Source organism: Phalacrocorax carbo, chromosome 5 (genome assembly GCF_963921805.1).
Source record: "Phalacrocorax carbo chromosome 5, bPhaCar2.1, whole genome shotgun sequence".
NCBI classification, from domain to species: Eukaryota; Metazoa; Chordata; class Aves; order Suliformes; family Phalacrocoracidae; genus Phalacrocorax; species Phalacrocorax carbo.
Genome location: NC_087517.1, coordinates 4,881,494 through 4,896,185, shown reverse-complemented (window position 1 = coordinate 4,896,185; position 14,692 = coordinate 4,881,494). Strand labels below are relative to the sequence as shown.

Below are 14,692 nucleotides of genomic sequence, written 5' to 3'. Positions count from 1 at the left end.
GGATTCACGAGGTGCTCTTTTTTCAGCTATTCTCCATATAAAGATGGGTGGAGGACCTGCTCATCTTGATTTGTGTCTAGTCCCGGCGCAGCCACACCATATGATCTCCCACGCACTGTATCACCACCTTTTAAGCACGGCGCGACAATGAGAGTGTGACATAATCTGAAACGTTTGGCCGTAATTCACTTAAAAACTAGTACAACCTCATTGACCTCCTTATCAAACAATTTATTGTGCATTTACGGACTGGACAATGAAATAGAGGAGGTAAGGTATTAATGGTGACACTATTTGGCAAGCTCATAGCACAGTTCATTCAAAAGGCAATTTTAAAATTGAATGAAGAGGTTTGACTAGGCAATAAAAACAGCCACAATGCCAGTGAACAGTACTTAGGAGGAAAGCCTCTAATTATCCTATTTATAAATCAACAGCAATTTTACTGATGACTTCTTCTCAAACTTGATTAAAATAACTTCAAAAAATTAAAAAATAATCAGATCATATTTATTTTATTAAATTACAATTTAAAAGTATTATTGATTCTCTTTGTAAATGAAAATGATAAAAACTTGAGGACAAGAACAAGACAACATTTTTTAAGAGAAACATTTGTACAACACTCCGCAACATAATTATAGTGCTGCCCTTGGGGAAGGGGATTTTATTTTATAATGAGAATGTTTACACTGTTATGGGGTTCAATCTATCTGGGAGGGAAGGTTAAACTTCTTTCCATTAAAGACAGCCTTATAATGAAAAGCTCTGAAAGGAGAATGGAGTCTAATATAGTAGATGTAATGGCCTATTAAATGATTCACACACACAAAATGAATCAAATTCATTGTATCTTACTGCTCTTTTATGACAAAATTGTTGAAAAAATAAAACTATTGTCAAGATAATTGCATATTACATATACTGTATTACTGTAACTACTATTCTTATTGGGTGACCCAGAGTCTACATTTTAGGTACATTAATAGGACATTACATTTTAAATACTTTATAGTATTGGAATGTTGCACAAAAATCCCACTTTCACTCTGAAGGCAAAAATCAATTTAGACTTAAAGTCATGCTGCAATTCTGCATCATTCTTTTTCAATTAAGTTTTTGCATACATTCTTTATGATGTCATTTCTACATTCCTGCAACAGATGTTTGTTTATATCCCAATTTACTAAAATGCTGCCGTACTAGTTCCTGCTATTTTGAACGTAACCTCTACAACTAGCTTGTGTTTCCAAAACACAGTACAATAAATGTTTTCTTAAACTTGTCCCCTTAATCTACCGCTAAAAACCACCATCTCTGATCATTACACGGTAATGGACATTGTTCTTAAAGGAGCTTGAATGTATTTTTTTTTAAAAAAAGACATTAAATAAAAGTCATGGTACATCTCTAAATACATATATATCTCAGCAGATCAAAAAGTAGAAAACTTTGGGGTTTTGCAAGAAGGGTTGAAAGTCGCGTTCCCTTTGTCAAGACCTGATTGTACAAGAGATCTTCAATGCAGTAATTGGCCCCACTAATAACAGCTCTGTAATAATAATTACTGCTCAATAAGGAGCTGGCCTTGCAAATGTATATGGAGACTGAGAAATTCTACATGACTGGAGTTAGCCATCTGTAGAACTGCCCAAATGTACACAAGTACAGTTATATTAAACATCAGAAACCTGGTATTAACATCTTTTTGGGGTGCTAATGCTTCTTAATACTGACTGCAGTCCTTTCATGTGTCGGAAAGTCACAGGGTGTACCAGCTGCTATCACAATGCAAGCGAAAGTACTAGTGATATGGGATTGAGAATATTTTGGGCACTTTTATCAAATAAATGAAATACACAGTCACAGTGGCCAGAGTGATCGCTTTTCCAGACTAATGGCCAAAACCTGGGGCACCACAAACGGTTAAAACTTCAGATTTCAGGACGTAATACGGTAAGTTTATAGAAGCCTTTGCTGGCATACCAAGCCCTTCAAAGTACCGAGCAATCTCAAGTAATTTCAACTGAGTTGTCTAAAAAATAAGCCAGAATTTCTAAAGTCTCCTGATGGCACTTAGACTTCTCAAGGGAGTATGACCTTGCAGAATTAGGTCCTTACTCATTTTTATGAGTAAAACCTAAAGGACTTAATTAAGCATTTGAAGGCTCCCATGCTTCTTCTGAGCTCTAAGACCCTTTTCCAGTGTTAAAAATATTTCAACATATTTATTATTATTTACGATACAGGAGGGAAGTTTAATGCAAGCACCACAGCAAGAGTGGTGTATGAGGAGCCACGCCAAACACTGTTCCTTCTCTCCAGTTGCTTGGGAGAACCTGCTCAGTTAGGGTGAAAAGCCCAACATTTCTCAGCTACAACTGGCTATAGAAACTAGCGTATTTTAAACACATTCACCTCTTAGGCTACCCATGCTTGATGGAATTTTTAAATATAATTTAAAACCAGTCTAAAATTTGACACACTATTTCACAGTATGCAACTATTTCTTAAAGCTTTTAACACTGAAAATCGAGGCAAGAAAAATCAATTCAAGCATATTTTAATTACAGGAAGTAAGGTGGGGATTTTCATAGTCCTCTTATTAGGATTCAAAGTAACAGAAATAATCCAAATCTTATAATCTGAAGTGAGATTAGTTTCTCCTGCAGCCCACGCCCTGCTCCAGAAGGCAAGCCCTGGTTCCTAAGCACCAGTCAATTGCTATTAAACATGACCGCAATAAAACAAATTAATCATTCACATCTCATTGAGGCATCCAGTACAAGAAGGTGAGAAATTAGAAAAGAACATCTATTTTCAGAAGGAAGAAAAGTGGTGGCATAAATAGCAATTCATTTACCTTGCTTATAAAAGTAAGATACATTGTCGAGGATAAAGTTCTACTCGTGAACAAGACTCTCTTCTATTAAGACGAATAAAGTAAACACACACCAGTATGCGGTACATGAGGAGATGGAGAAATTACCAACTTAAGGTAGCAAACATAAATGAAAAATGGTACGGGTTACTGAGGCCAAAACCAGGCTCTTTTCCAAAGGTACATCAGTAGAGACTAGAGCAGGGAGCCTGAAAGGCACCTCTATAGTTAGAGAACAGGCAATAGAGAGATTAGCCCATTAAATAAATGCACTCCTAATTTACTAGTGAAGGAGCCACTTAGAGACAGTTTCTAGCGGCAAACAAAGGTAGACAGGTAGACTTTCTGGAAAGGATGCTCTGAGTGCAAGACTCACGGTGCAAGACTATGGGCCTTGCTCAACAGTAACTACGTTACTTGGAGTAAAATAATGCCAATAACGTACATTACCCAGCAGATGCTTTTCCACTCAGTCATTTAGGCCTGCGTGCGTGTGGAATGAACAGTCATTGAACAACCACTAACAGTGAAGGTTCACCAAATCAGCCATTTATTGTCTCCTTCCCCTGGTATCTGTTTCCAGAACCTGCCTTCTCCTCTCTTTATGAAGACTAGATTACCCACACTTCAGGCATCGTCATTACCGCACTGGAATAATACTGACACACCATACTTTTTTAATGCTTGCCCATAGCTAGGTACTATACGGGAGGATGAGCTGCACGTCCTCAGTCCTAGTCATTGCGTTTGAGTATCCGTACTTACCTCAAAACTGCTCCATGGGTAGTTGGATTTTCTAGATGAAGAGTATCACTCCCATTCCCCCATGAAAAGGTTAAGAGAGAGAAGAGTAAATAACAGAGCTTGGACCTCTGAAGACAATAAAGTGCTCAAGTCAAATTTCATATATCCAAACAAAGCACCTTCATCATTGCGAGGCATCCTCCTAGTTAACATTTGCTTCTGGAATTTCAAGTGAACAAATGCTTTCCAAACTCCATTTTTCTCAAGAAAAATCCATTTGTTTTCATTCTAGTAGGTCGTTTAAAAGGGAGTCATAACTGATGGATTACAACAAGTTTCTACCTTTTCAATCTGAGTTTCATAAGAATAAAATAAACCACAAATGAAAGTGCTTGTACCAGGCACGTTGAACCTTTCTTCTTCTATTAGCATATCAGCCTGCAATCATAACTAGATCAATAGCGAAGATATCTGCTTAAAAGAGCACCATGCTTTCTTTTGTCAGAAATTCATTACTTTTTATTAGGGTCATTGCTTGAAAACTTCAAAACACCATATGGACCTAATTGTGGTTTATTTTGGCAAAAAGGAAGACACTGTAGAACAATTGAGGCATTACATTCTACAATTCCATTACTTTCATCCCTCTCCGTTTTATTACTGTGTCATTAAAGGCAACTTGAGTGAGCGAAGAATTATAGTGTCATGTGTACGGGCTAGTAGATTAATAACAAAACACACTCAAGTTTAAAGGTATCTAACAGCTGTTTTCATTATTTTGTGTAAATACGCTTGAAGCATATCTATCTGATTAGTGGATAGAGTGCTCTTCTCTGTCACATGCCATGGGCACTGCTATGTGCAAGTAATCAAAGTGCTCAGAAAATGAGTTTACATTGTTCACTGCTGAAATACACAAATGTCAGAAAGTGACTGCGCATCAAAGCTTAGGCAAATCATCTGCTGCAAACAAACAGACTCCAATGCACATTTCAGCTTTAAACATTCCTCTGCAGCACAATGACTGAACAGGACTTATTGCTTGCCCAAATGAAGTGACGCTCGCAGAATAATAAGTCGCTAACGTATAGATGCGCCGGCAAGTTCAGCACCCAGTACCTCTGAAAAGAGCTCAGCTGCTTTCAGAACCAAAGATAGGGCGTTTTAGTGGCATAAATACTGGGCAGCTTTATGGATATCGTACAAGGTTTCACTAGGAGAAAAAAAAAAGGATAATTCTGTACCTGCTATTGCCCTTTCTGAAATTATTTTTTCATATTTTTAATTATTTTAAAAATTTTTTTGTGACTAGGTTACCAGGAATCCTGACGGATAATCCCTCCTTGTATTGGCAACAAAAGGAAGACGGTTTAGGCACCCGAAAAGGGTCAAATCCTCTCTTTTCCATATATAGTCACATTATTCAAGATCGGTAATTCCAAATCAGATGGCAGATAACATAAGTGAACTCCGAAACCAAAAGACCTGCGATGAAGTTTGATGAAGGACAGATAAAATTTCAGTCACTGAAAGGAATTACTGCCATAAAAAGTTCTTTCTGTGATTCATTTGCTTCTAGCGCAGATTGAGGCAATTTTAGTATTAAACTGCTCTTCACAAGGATGAAAATGAAAGAGCCATACAGCTTCATCAAAATAAGAAAGCTGAAGTAAACTCATTCGGACTCCAATGAGCTCAACAGAAGAATTTTATCCAAATGCTTCAGTGAGCAGAAGTAAACGGAGGCAAAATTGAGAAGGATTCTTACAAAGCCACGATACTCAATGGTTTGCCCGAAGACGGTTCTTGCTGAAGCACATCTCACCTAACGCTTTCCCCGAGCACTGCCGCTGTCAGCCCTTGGTACCACTTCGGTTTGTGTTGTCTTCTGAGTGATGCTCAGCCTACCACAGAACAGCAAAGTCCAAGACCAGTGCCCCAGGAACTCCCGTGTGTCAAAGGAAGAGGAGAGGAGGGACCAAAAGCACTGGCCATGATGTGGCTTTCCTCTAAAGCACTAAAATGTCCAGATGATCCCAGTATCTACATAGAAGCAAAAACATCCCCGCCATTTTTTTCCCTTCCCACCATGGTCATTATGAACCTGGCTAATGACAATTCCTCCTGATCCCAAATACGGTGGGAGGTTGAACACACGAGCAAGACACACCTTGCAGGACACCGCTCATTTACAAAACACCTGAATAATGAAATACGGGGTGAACACCGTGCACAGTACACAGAACAGACTGGTCTTCTGTTGTGCCTTTTATTGACGCTGGAAATACGTGATCTCCTTCAGTGACCAGCTCAGGTCTCAAGACTATGGTCTCGGGACTGAAGTCAGTATGTGACCATCTCAGAGTCCATCTCTTTTCACCTTCATTTTGGGAATATCATCGCAGCAAACATCCGCAACTACCTGGCACTATTCCTACCTTGTTTAACCAACCATTCTCTGAATTTATCAAATTCCTCTTATATTTCAATAGTGTTTCAACAGTCATTTCAAAACTAAATGCCTCTCCGGAAAAAAAAAACCACCCAAACCACCCAACCATCCTACACACCCTTTTTTTCATTTCCAGTCTGAGTCATTCAATAATGACCAATTTATACCTAGTGGATGTTATAAGGATTATCCTGGAACTTAAATAATTCCTCCTCTTTCATGGCATTTATCCTCTGACTGTATTTATACAGATTAACCTATATCCCCTTCTCAACCTTTATTTTGCTAGGACAAGTGAGCCATACTCTTTTAATCTGCTCTCATAATGCAGATTCTCCTAATCATCCCAGCAGCAATTCTCTGTACCTGTTCCACAGTTTAATCTTTCTTGAACACAGGTGACCAGAACAACATACAATTTTTCAGTGCTTTGCACAGACACGCCAATCGGTATCTTAAAAAAATATCCTTTCTATTGCGTATGAGAATCATATAAGCTTTTTTATTTGGTCTGGTGCAGCTACGCTGCTGCTTTGGTCCATCTCCAGCAGCAAGTGGTCTACATATCTGCATGTTCTTTATATCCTGGTGTTTACCTGCACAGCCATACAGACCGGTCCACCATTTGGCACGCAGAAGGGACCAAGGGAAGGAAGGTCTGCTTGCTTCTCTATTTAACATCTATGAGAACCATCAGCTGGAGACGAAAAATGCTCAGAGGGTTTAAAGGAGAATATAGCTGTAAATAGTTTTGGGGGTTTTTTTGAGAGGCAAGGTTGTGGAGATGAAGATGTGTAACCCCATCGAAGAGCATCCATGATGAGTATTCTAGTCCAGAGGGAGGAACATACCTAAAATCAAATCCATCCTGGAGAAATTAAATCAGAGGCTCTTCAACTGGTGTGGAACCGGCACTAAGACACTTGTGGTTTCTAGACGAAAAGAGCTGACAAAGGGGGACAAGAGGAAAGATGAGGGTTCTGGCATGGTGGTAAGGCATTACACACCATTAGTCCCGCAGCTGGTTGGGTATTAACGAAAATAGAGGCAATGTGGTCTGCTGACGGGTCCCAAGATTACAACGGGGGCAGGAAATACGTAAGGTAGGCCAAAGATGAACAAAGTCTTTAGTTTTCTGCAAGCCTGACCTGAGTACTACTTAGGAGTCATAAGAAAACGGCAGTTTTATGAGAAATCGACTCTAAAATTAATCACAGGTTGGCTGATTCATCTTACTACCGAATTCATTCTTCCTGGCTTTTGCTAGTGCCTATAACATCGCTTGAAAAACAGACTGAACGTAGTAGTATCTTGTTATACAATATCCAAAACGCCTTTGTTGAGGATACAGATTTCTCATCACACAAAATGCCTCATTGCTAAAAAAGAAGGCCATCTAATCCAAAGATCTTTTCTCATACGGACTTGAGGAAAAAGGCTGGCGAAGCATTACTGCCCTTGGATCTCCCATAGCTCTACAACTAGCATCCCTACTACTTGGTGCTCATAAGTCCAAAACTGATGAACCCTCATTACTATTTAGACATGCATCTTTTCAGTAGTAAAGCTGAATAGCTTCCTACCTTAAAAAGCACTTCTGGTACGTTTATGTTGGGATTTTCATATTTTTAAATGTATGCAATTTGAATTATTTAAAGGGAAGAAGAGGAGGATTGTTTCATCTGGGAGTCACAACTGAGCGGGGGGAATGTCCAAAATATAAAATATTAAATATTCCTGGTTGCAAATGCAAAAGCAAAAAAAGAAAAAACCTAAACAGATTAAAATACTCCTTGCACAACAAAGAAATTATCTGTGATTTGGCAAAATTAAAAACCATTTAACTTCATCCCATTTGGTTATGTATAAATAAAACATCTGTATTAAATTGTTCTTACACATTACATAAAGGTCATCTCCATAGGACTGGAGAGCTCTGTTTCAAGTCTCCTCTTCAAACTTAAAACTGCGATTTTTATGTATTCCGTCATGTAATTTTGTTCTCTTCTTCTTTATTCTCTGAAATTCCTATAGAACATCTTAGTATCTTCTCTACTGACACTTGCATCTAACGGTACCTCTGACTTTAACATGAATGGGTTGTCTGCAATCTAGCTCACGACAGTGCTTGAAGCAGATCCGACCCACTTAAAGTTTGAGTTTCACATTTAATAACAATTTGCAAGGCTGATATCTATTCCATCACTCTTTTAAAAGGCTCCGCTTTTCTGGGGTTTGGTTGTTTTGGGTTTTTCCTCCCCCCAAACTAATACTGAATTCAAGATGAAGCATGGCTTTGTCTAGAGGTATTGCCATTCCCCCACGGCCAGTAACAGAGTTCCCTTCATTCTCCTAAAAATGATTGCTGAAAACATTTTGTATTCTTAGTGAAGAATCACTAAAAAACTTGGATATCTTTCCCTATTCCTTATTTTTTCTTGCAATTTTCAGATCACCTACTTCCTTTTCCATTATATTACAACAATGAATGCCCAGAAAATTTAAGCAATAAGGTTCTGTCACTGCCTCATGTAGCAACTAAGAAATAATATGCTCAACACGACTGCTTCCCTCTCTGTTACAATTCTGCAAGCATAAAATCACTTTAAATAAAAACAAAAAAAAAATCCACCTCCACTTCTATGTAATATTCATGAATTTTTTAATAAAAAATATGGAATTGTTCAAACGATGAAGGGCAGTACTTTGAAATGCAAAATTCAGCAGGGACAGCCTTGCCTATAAAAACCATCTTTCACACATGCGAGGGATTTAAGTCGGTAACTTCACGTGGGTTGGAACCGAGCTGGACGCAGCCACATCACTCGATACCCAGGGTTGAGTTTTGTGCGCCGCCTCCTTCCACCCGTGTTAACGTTGTACTCGTGCCGAGCATCAAGCGCCCTCAGCTCCCAGGGACTGCAGCGAAAATGAGGGTATTTAGCACTTTGTACAATCGTACCTTTAATCAATAGCCTTTTCCACTTTGAACAGAAGGAAAAAAAACCAACCCAAGAAACAGCTTTAAGTCTGCCATGACAATTTTAACCAATTAAATTTAAACTTCACTCATTCTTACTACAACAATTTGATGCAAACTCAAAGTATTTCATGTCTGAATCCTGCATGGGGATGCTATTTAACCCGATCCCAGCCTTAAGGATAAAGATTCTGTTGTGAAAGGAAAAGAGGAAGAACAGACGGAGAACTGAGGCGGAAAGGTGGAGAAGACCCAATGCAAGGCTTACATTTACTATGCTTTAAAAGATATTTATTATGCTTTTTTAAAACCACATCAAATTGATGACAACTTTTGATACTGTAGGAATTAAAGTAAAAATATATGATTGTTTCTATTCCGTGTAAGCAGAGCTGAGTGACTGTGTTACAGATAGGCTGTTCCCAGAAGAATTAAAACCACCATCCATACCAGTTACTGAGGAAGGTGTCATTTTCATCTCCTCTCCCATGACATCCCTCAACTTCCAATGCCCACATATATTCCAGCAAGGTAGTCCATTCTCTTTACAAGTTGCAGAGAAATTATTATGCATGGAAGTGCATGATAATCCGGTCCAGTCGTGACTCTACCACTGACTTCCCACATGAATATGCACAAATCAATTAAACCTCTGAATGCATCAATTTCCTTCTCGAGTAGTAATGATAATAATAATAATAGCTGCCCATTGTATAGGGCACTGCATGTAATATTTTTAATGCCTGCTAATGAAATGTGCCATTACTTATTAGAATGCGGTTTGGTTTTGAAAGCCAAGTATCAGCGTGTCTCAACTTTGTATTCAAAGTGACACAACTTGAACACTTCCAAAAAACTGACTATGGGAAAGTGCTTACAAGTATTACAGCAAATCCTGCTTAAAAATCAAATGCTATTTAAATCAGGATGAGAACTTCTAGATCTTACCAGCTATACTGCAGAGAAATTTGCAGCTAAGGGGTTAATCAGATTAGATGGGAGTGGTTATAGGCTCCGTGCCACAGGTTTTGCCCTTTGTGGCTTCTCACATCCCAGACTTGGAAAATATGAGCTGTGATACTGAGAAAGGTAAGAAGCCAGCACAGCCCCATAGTGATAAATGAGTTTGCATCATCTGTCATTAGAACTTCCTGCCAACAGGGTCATTCCCTATTAAATTACCACTTGTCAATGTTTAAAATACTGATTGATAAATGACTGTGCCAAAACTGATAACACAACAGCTTTTATTTTCTAATATTCTTGGTTACCACATTCTGCTACTTCAAGATACAGATATAGCAGGGGTTTTTTTTCCAAGTACTTTAGTGAAAGACAATTTAATCTAATACAAAACTAACAGGTACTGTATAATGATTGGTCCTGATATACATTACATACTATTCTTCTTGCCAAAATAAACCTACTGGCGATTTAGCGATATGGGTAGATCCAAGTTTCACATTTCATCAAATGCTAGTAATCTGTTTTATCAATATAAACTGCATTTTAATGAAAAAATTCTTTTCTTCAGTACACTTCACTTTTAATGCCCTGGAGTATAATAATTCGTTCATGCTGTAGAACAAGAATGTTTTACAAGACCTTAACTCTCCAGAGAAATTTCTCTGTAAATACAAAATGCAAGCTTTATGGGAATGTGTTGTATGCAACATGAGCGGTACCCAACATAATAAAAAACTAGGTTGCACAGAGAATTCTGCTTAAGTGTCCTTGTGAGCTATTGTGAGACTAAATGGTTATTATGACGGCGTTTAGTGGAATACCTATACGACAGATAAAAGGGAGTCAGTAAAACTATTTTTGTCCCTGAACAGATAAAAAGAAATTACTTTTTAGAAAGTTTTGCAGAATGAATGCATCCCAGCAGACTGCTCAGCCAGGTCCCCCTCTAGGAGGGCACTCTCGGTCTGCTGCTGCTGCAGAGTTCTGGGGATATTTTGGGGATAAAACAGGCATGTTCTGCCTGGAAGACCAGGCTGGGGCACCAGCTGGTCCTCTGTGATACAGAGAGAGAATGGAAACTCTTTCATCATCCCCCAACCTCCCAGACGGCACACAGTGCACGGGTGGAAAGAAGCATCATGTAAGGAAGCACCACTGAATATAGATGCCTGAGACACCCTTCATTCAACCACCCAAGCCCTTGCTGTAGGTGCGGCTATCTGCACTTAGCACCTATCCCAGAGACACAGAAGGTAAGCGACTCGCTGCCAAAGGCTCCAGGACTGAAAGACTCCATTTTATGCCCCTTTTAAGCCAGCACTGCACTTTCCTCCCCATAGGGGCTGTGTCCCAGATCTTGAGAGCATCCCTCGTGCTTGTTGCGTAACTCTTAGCGTGCCAACACCAACCCTCAAAACCTGCTTGCGGCAGGTGAGGAGGAAAGACATTCAGGGGAGTAATTTCCATCACCCAGTTCTTCAGCAGCAAGCCCCAAGGTAGGAGCAGTCTATTGGCGTTTTCTAATTATGCTAACTACCCATAAACCGTGGTGGCAGGCAGGCTATGCCTACCAGAGAGCACGGCGCACCACGGAGAAGCCTGAGCCACCACCAAAGGCGGTAGCTAGCTTCAGTACCAGAATCACTGCAATTAGCATAGTACTCCACCTAAGCTAATACATGCTATTTCACTGGAAGGCTAATTAGCCAAAAACTGCTCCTCTAAGGTATACTGCTTCCCATATGCAAGACAGTTCACTGGAGCTCACTTGGGTACCACTGCTGAGCATCTCTCTGTGCAACGCAGACACGTCCCCAGTGCCCACCTATAGCTCTGGGCTCTTGTGGATGCACGTCCCTCCTTGCTTGTTGACATCTGTATTTTTCCAGCACAGCAAAGCTATTGTATAGCATTAGGATTACAGAGGAAGGGGGAGCCTCTTAGTTACCTAAACAGAGGTCCAAAGTTCAGCCCTGCAAGCCCGGTCCAAATGATGCAAATTTTTTATTTCCCTAAAACAGTGTTCCCCACACGTGGCAGTCAGGTTTCTGTATGAGAGACACTGTCAGCGTCTTTTAAAAACTTCTGCTTTAGTCAGGAACTCCCTTGACTGGCCCTAAAATACTCCCTAGACTGGCAAATTCTGCCTGTCTCACACTATAACTAAAAAAATATAAAATCAAATGGTTGAAAATGCCCCACGAACTGTGCTAAGTTATAAAAGCGAATGAAAAAACAACAGTCTAAAATCTTTAATTCTACTTCAAATTGTATAACACTGACAGCACAAGAGCTTTGCTAACAAGTTCCACTTAAAAGAAGCTATTTTATATTTTCTGCTTTAATGCTCATCCTCTCGTTTCTTTTATATTATTCCACCTTAGCCCAATGTGCATTTTGAGCTCTTAGGAACGTTACTTCATTCTTGCTTCTAAAAACATCTTCTTTTGATACCACATTGTGGTGATAATAATAAAGATATACTACAACCAGAGGAATAGCAATAATAACCGAAATGTAAACTACTAATTTCACTGAAATGAATTCCGAGGAGCACCTCCTCTGACCCTGCTTTGCCGACTGCCACAAACAGCACGGATGCAGATAGGCCGAGAGAATTAATACAAAATATCAACAAAGACCTTCCAGAGGTGTTCTAGCGGGGTCTGCTGGCATATGGAGACCTGAGTATCAAAGTCAACATCAGCAGAAAGGGGGTTTTCTTCCTGGACCATAGTATTCCAGTGCAAAAGTGGAAACAGACTATATCAAAATAGACTCTATGATTGTATAGGGAAAAAAGCCATTTAGGATTTTGTTTATAATAGACAATCTACTGAAATCAAGCCAGTGACAATATAAGTGTGAATTACCATGTTTTTAATTCACTGTGTTATAAACCCCAGTCTGACAGGTGGCACCTATGGCAGGTAAGATCAGCTACTGGTCTACATCCCTTGCCACACCTATGCACTGTGAAGTAACAGCCTTAACTTGGAGGGGTTTTTTTGTCTCCAAGCTTAGAAATACTCTGAGACGTATTTCTACATAATATACTTCATCAGAACATATGAAGAGGAGAATCAGAGTCAGAAATTACAGAGGATGAATATACATGGAGTGGCTGTGGCACCACAGGCTGCAATACGGAAGCTAGTCCTTGTCAGAACCAGAAAACAGGAGGATTAGGTCAGTAAATTTCTTATTCGGCTAAATCCTCAAATCTTTTCATCTCTTTCATTGTCAGATAAGGACCACAGTCTGGTTGCTTGCTCTGGGAACACCAATACGTCCCCTTATGGCAAATATTTATTAAAAAGAAGATTCTTTATTAAAAAAAAAGTATCAATAACTTCCTCTCGCACACAGACAAGAAGTATTTAAGTGATCATTACATGTATGTGTAATGGTACCTCTAAGAGTATTCACAAGTATTTCCCAGGGTATCCTTCATCATCATACCCTCGCTCTGAAGTGATCACTTGCTGCGCTGCTTGTGCTAGTTTGTGTGCCCATCATCTACAGTAATTACATTAAAAGGTAGATACGTTACAGGATTAACTCATGTGACATTCTCCTTCATTACACTGGTTTTGATCAGGGGTCAGGTATATTTGATTTTGCCTGACAACTGCAATATTAACCTAAAATAATCTTAAAAAGATCACCATCACATGTAGGAGGATGATTCCTTAGATCAACTCTCTCCCAAATCCAAATGGAGCTTACATTTAAGACACAAACACACCCTGAGACATTCACGTGCAAAATAAAAGAGGTCAAAGTAAAGAAAAAAAAACCCACCCTGGTTATTTTGCCTTCAGAATTTTTAAATATTTTCCCAACATCTCAGCAAAATCATGCATTTTAAAAAGACTGCAGGCACTGAAATGATTGTCAGTCATGCAAATAATCACTTACTTACACTGTATGAGTTTGGTTTGGATAAAGCAAATTACCATTTGAAAATAACTTGAAAAACACTCTGGGCTAAGAGCTTGCTTTATAAATTTTAGCTTGGCCACAATTTTTCTTAACCTTTTTCTCCTCAACCTCCATTCAGCCACTATACTTATACAGTTGAAATTAAAAAACAGCATTCCATTGCCACAGGTGCATTCAACATTATTTAAAACATGATCTTGTGAAGAAATAGTAAATACTGGAGCTGAAGGTCAAAACCCAAAGATCTTCAGAGCTATGCAGCAGCAGTCCTTTCTTCTGCCTTTTTTTCCCCCCCGTGATGATATTGAGCTTCACCTAATAAAAAACAACCCAGAACTTACAGCTAGAGTTAGCTGTTGAATAAAATATATATTAGAAATACTAGAGCTGATCATAAGCTGTGTTTCTAATTACTCTGCTGAGAAAGCTGCACGGTCACACAGTTGTTTATGAACATCTTCATTTTGTCCGTCACTGCTGAAAATGGCTTTTCGATATAGTTTTGAGTGCAACAACCACAATAAAAACGTGAAAGGCGTCGTGCTTTCTGAGATGAGATTTCACACAGGAGCGGGACGTTAAGAAGAGCACACAGTAAGATGGGGACTTGCCACTTGACCAGTTTGGGTAGTAGAATACTGATTTCATTCCCCTAACCACCTTCTGCTTCGGACAAGCGATCGCCGTGCGTATGACTTCGGACTAGCTTGTCAGGTCTCGTTTG

General features: G+C 39.3%; 1 protein-coding gene across 15 annotated transcripts in view; it reads right to left on the bottom strand.

Annotated features, from left to right (window-relative positions):
- Nucleotides 1–14,692, bottom strand: part of GTDC1 (glycosyltransferase like domain containing 1) — a 186,160-nt gene that overhangs the window by 73,103 nt on the left and 98,365 nt on the right. The gene's annotated exons all lie outside the window — the stretch shown is intronic.